Below are 6,000 nucleotides of genomic sequence, written 5' to 3'. Positions count from 1 at the left end.
CATTGATTTATGATAAAAACTCTGAATAAAATAGGTATAGAAGGAAAATACCTCAATATAATAAAGCCCATATATGACAAACCCACAACTAACATCATCTCAATGGAGAAAAAGTGAAAGCTACCCATCTAAGAACAGGAACCAGACAATGATGCCCACTTTCACCTCTCTTGTTTAACATAGTATTGGAAGTCCTAACCAGAGAAATCGGGCAAGAAAAAGAAATAAAAGGATCCAAACTGGAAAGGAAGAAGTGACACTGTCACTATCTGCAGATGACATGATTTTATATATAGAAAACTCTAAAGAATCCGCCAAAAAAACTTTTAGAAATAATAAATGAATAAGGTAAAGTTGCAGGATACAAAATCAACACACAAAAATTAGTTGCATTTCTATACACTAACAATGAAGTAGCAGGCAGAGAAATTAAGAATACAATACCATTTACAATTGCAACAAAAAGAACAAAATATCTAGGAATAAACTTACCCCAAGAGGTGAAAGGTCTGTACACTGAAAACTATAAAAAACTGTTCAAAGAAATTGAAGAAGACACGAAGAAATGGAAAGATATTCCGTTGTCTTGGACTGGAAGAATTAACATAGTTAAAATGTCCATACTTTGTGAGCAATCTACAGAGTCAATGCAATTACTATCAAAGTTCCAACAACATTTTTTATAGAAATAGAACAAAGAATCCTAAAATTTATATGGAATGCTGAAAGACCCCGAATAGCCAAAGGAACCCTGAGAAAAATGAACAAAGATGGAGGTATCACACTCCCTGATTTCAAAATATGCTACAAAGCTATAGTAACCAAAACAGCATGGGACTGGCACGGAAACAGGCACCCAGATCAATGGAACAGAAATGAGAGCCCAGAAATAAACCCACACATTTATGGACAGCTAATTTTTGACAGAGGAGCTAAGAACATACAATGGAGAAAACAAAGTCTCTTCAATAAATGGCGTTGGAAAAACTGGACAGCCACATGCAAAGGAAGGAAACTAGACTACTATCTTATACTATACACAAAAATTAACCCAAAATGGATTAAAGACTTGAAGGTAAGCCCTGAAACCATGAAACTTGTAAAGAAAACATAGGCAGTACAGTTTCGACGTTGGTCTTAGCAGCACATTTTGAAGTAGCATGTCTGACCGGGCAAGAGAAAGAACGGAAAAAATGAACAAATCAGATTACATCTAACTCAAAAGCTCTGCACAGCAAAGGAAACCACCAACAAAATGAAAATATAACCTAAAAATTGTGAGAAAATATTAAAAACCATATATCTGATAAGGTATTAATATCCAAAATGTATAAAGAACACATACATCTCAACAACAAAATAACCCAATTAAAAAATGGGCTAAAGATCTGGACAGACATTTTTCCAAAGAAGATATACAGATGGCCAACAGGCACATGAAAGGATATTCAACATCATTAACTACCTGGGAAATGCAATTCAAAATTACAATGAGGGGGCCGGCCTTGTGGCCGAGTGGTTAAGTTCGCGCTCTCCGATTCAGCGGCCCAGGGTTTCGATGGTTTGGATCCTGGGTGGGTACATGGCAACACGCATCAGACCATGCTGAGACGGCGTCCCACATGCCAAAACTGGAATGACCCACAATTAAAATATATAACTATATACTGACGGGATTGGGGGAGAAAAAGCAGAAAATAAGAAGATTGGCAGCAGGGGCTGGCCCGGTGGCCGAGTGGTTGGGTTCGCGCGCTCCACTGCAGGCGGCCCAGTGTTTCGTTGGTTCAAATTCTGGGCACGGACATGGCACTGCTCATCAGGCCATGCTGAGGCGGCGTCCCACATGCCACAACTAGAAGGACCCACAACTAAGAATACACAACTATGTACCAGGGGGTTTGAGGGAGAAAAAAGGAAAAAAATAAAATCTTTAAGAAGATTGGCAGTAGTTGTTAGCTCAGGTGCCTATCTTTAAAAAAAAAAAAACTACAATGAGATATCACCTCACTTCTATCAGAATGGCTATAATTAACAAGACAGGAAACAACAAGTGTTGGGAAGGATCTGGAGAAAAGGGAACTCTCATACACTGCTGGTGGGAGTACAAACTGGTGCAGCCACTATAGAAAACAGTATGGAGTTTCCTCAAGAAATTGATAGAAGTACCATACAGTCCAGGTATTCCACTGCTGGGTATTTATCCAGAGAACATGGAAACACAAATGCATAAAAATACGTGTGTCCCTATGTTCATTGCAGCATTATTCATGATAGCCAAGACTCGGAAGCAACCTAGGTACCCATAAAGGGATGAATGGATAAAGAAGATGTGGTATATATACTTCTCAGCCATAAGAAATGATGAAATCCGGCCATTTGTGACAACATGGATGGACCTTGAGGGTATTATGCTGAGTGAAATAAGTCAGAGGGAGAAAGTCAAATACCCTATGATCTCACTCATAAGTAGAAGACAAAACAGCAACAAACAATCTCATAGAGACAGAGATTGGATTGGTGGTTACCAGAGGGGAATGGGAGAGGGAGGAGGGCGAAAGGGGTGATTAGCAGCACAGGTGTGTGGTGATGGATGGTAATTAGTCTGCGGGTAGTGAACATGATGTAATCTGCACAGGAATTGAAATAAAATGATCTACACTCGAAATGCATATAATGTTATAAACCAATGTTACTGCAATAAAAATAAAGAAAGAATAAAAATTAAAAAATAAAAAATGTAACACAAAACTCAAGTGTTCTATGAGATATAACTACATATCAAGGAATATTTAGACTAGTGGGTAGAGAGGAGGGGTTACCGACTTGTTCATTGTTCAGTCAGTGCACGTGAAGATTCTTCCCTGTGTTCAGGCATCTGTTTATGTCCAGATACCACTTCTTCCCGTTTTTTAGTGTCAAATGTCTCGTTACTGGCTTATTTCATATTTCCCACCATGAGAAAAATGTAGCAACACTATTATTATTTATAGTACCATGGCTTTTTGGAACCTGTTTATATGGAAGCAGTTTAGGCCTTCTTGCCTCTACAATTCTCTCATCCTGCTCACGTAATGCTGGTTGCATCCTTACTCGTGATTCTGGATCACCCATCATGATGTTGGGTGTACTGGCTTCTGATTGACTTTCTCATAGTTATTCCTGTGCTTCAGGTCCCCCAAATCTTAACCAGAGAATACAGAAAGAAATGTGGAAAATAATTCATTTTCTGATCATGTGAAACTTACTATTGTAATTTTATAGACTAAACATAGAACACATCTTCCAGCCACGTTTTCTTCTGAAATGTTTAGATAGTAACAACTGCATATCTAGAATGTGATCTCTTTCAGGGCAGACCACGATCTCATTAGGGATTTATGTAATAGGTACTATGTGGGCATCTTCCATATCACTCAATGAGGAAACAAATGTTGAAAAAGTTGAAAAAATTCTTTTTCAGAATCACAATGGAAAACTTGTCTATTTCATTAGCAGCAAGCTTGTTGCAATCTGTCACATTGAGACAAACGCACTGTTGTGAAATATGTAGGAAGTAAGGCTAAAATCCAAATTACAAAACAGAGCATTTCTTTGAAATACTATGAGTGATACATCTTTGAGCATTTAAGTAACATTAGAGGAAAATGCCAGGTAAGCATCAGGTGAAAATGCAACATTTCCTAGGACTTTTTTTTTTTTTTTTTTTTTTAACCATATAGGGATCCTGAGCTATGGGAATTGGGAACTACTCAGTCTAATCCAAAATAATTAGTGGAAACAATATAATATATCCCATTTCAGTTAAGGATTAAAGCTAGGTCCCACCCAGGGTAGAATAATTTTCTAAAAAGCAGAAAATTACTGCATTGCTCAGTGAAGCCCTTGCTTACCAATACTGACTGATTTACCAGCACTGTTGTCTTTGGATCCATAGGGACTCTGAGTTTTTGTGTGTCCAGCAGACAGCATAGTTCATGGATTTGCCAAACAAATCCTAGATCCTTACATCTCACCAAATCATCTAGAGAGGAAGAAGCTTCATATTTAGTGAATGATCACTACCTGCCTTCATAAGGAGAGACAATCTTATTTTATTTTTCAAAAAACATAATGGGACAGATACTGTTGTTTTCATTGCATTCAGCTCCTTAAGCTGAAGGCCACAGATCAGGTTTTCATCTTATGAAAGTTCAGCATTTACGTTGTGGCCAGGTGACGGGGTTCTCACCAATGGGATGTGAGCACAGAGGATGTGTGTGATTTCTGCCTCACTTGCTTAAAAGGAAATTCCTTGCCCTGGACGTGTTCCTGTCTCTCTCCTCTCTTCTGAGCTGGAACCCGGAAGTGTCAGAGATGCACTGTGGACCCAGAAGACTAGTGGTGATGAGTGGGCAAACCTGAGAGAGAAAATCTCCGTCTCACAACGATCTTGTGAGATGGACATGCCTACAACCTAGATGTGCCTGACACTCAGGTGAAACGGAAGAAAATTTTCATCTTATTTAAGCCACTGTATTTTTGTTTCAGTCTTTTTGTTACTGCTACTTACTCTTTACCACACTAGCTGATACAAGTGATTTTGTGTCTGGATGGCCTAGCTTTCTAGGACCGGCTTTGAACTTGTGAAGTTCTAATGGGATGTGGTGTATACTCCATGCTTAGTACTCATTCTCCATCGACTAAATTACCTGCAACTTCAATATCATGTCCATAACGAGCAGCTACACCTATTTTTGTAGATTTATAATTAGAATATGTGGAAGGTGAGTACACCTTAGAAATGGAGGGAACACAATTGTTCAAATGGTCTACATTGTTTACAGCAAATCTCACAAAAAAATTCAGTATTTCTCTGTGTGATTCTAAACATGTTAAGGTTTGAATCACATTGCTTTTTTTTTTTTCCTGAGGAAGATACACCCTAAGGTAACATCCCTCCCAATCTTCCTCTATTTTTTTTTAGTATGTGGGCTGCCAGCACAGCATGGCCACTAACAGAGTGGTGTAGGTCCACACCCGGGAACCATACCTGGGCCACCAAAGCAGAGTCCACTGAAGTTAACCACTAGGCCACAGCGGATGGCCCCCATTGCTTTTGGCTTTTAACAATCATTTTGAATTCATTCAAGAACTCTGCTTAGCAAGCAGGAATTTTCTATATATTTTTACCTACTTTACATATTTTACATATCTATATAATTACATGGATATGAAGTTAAGAAAAAATGTTCTGGAAGGTTTCAGCCTTAAATCTTCAAATAAGCAAACGTACACATACTACATACACAAGAGAAGATATATATAAAATAAAAAGAATATATATATATATATGTAAAGTTTTCACGATGGGCACCTCATATACATGGTCCACATAGGCACCCCCCAGAAACCTACCTAGAAGCCACTTTTGCACTCCAACCTGGAGTTGAAAAATTTTGACACATACATAAAATTATCACTCTTACCTAATGACCAGTGGCTACAACTTCCTACCTTTAGAATTATCCCTTTTAGTTAAAATGCTACTCATAGACTTCTCCTACTACATTTGCTGCCTGGCAGAACTAGCAACACAATAACAAAATAAAAAGTATGAAGGAATGAGAACAAAGATAATTTTGCTGTTGACAGGGAAAGGGGGTGAGTAGACGGGGCCAGCTGAGGAAAAACAGATCCAATGACAAGGGCACTGTGGTTACCTAAATGGATGGCCATAAAAAGCAACTGATATACAAAAGTACTAAGAGGGGAAATAAAGCAGGAAAAGGAATGCTCAAGTCACATTCTACCCACTTCCTGGGGTTGCCACATCACCAGATACCGGGACCTTTGCTCTAGATAAGTCTCTTAGAAGATGTATAGCTGACATCAGCTGCCTGTATTTATTCTCCTGAAATAATCACTTCTTAAAAAGGAAGGGTGATCTTAAGGGAGAGATTACAGCTAAAAAGACTTTGTCCAGGAAATTCAGGAAGGATCAGTCTTTATAAGGTTAGGAGT

Source organism: Equus caballus, chromosome 9 (genome assembly GCF_041296265.1).
Source record: "Equus caballus isolate H_3958 breed thoroughbred chromosome 9, TB-T2T, whole genome shotgun sequence".
Classification (NCBI taxonomy): domain Eukaryota; kingdom Metazoa; phylum Chordata; class Mammalia; order Perissodactyla; family Equidae; genus Equus; species Equus caballus.
This window is presented reverse-complemented; position numbering follows the sequence as displayed.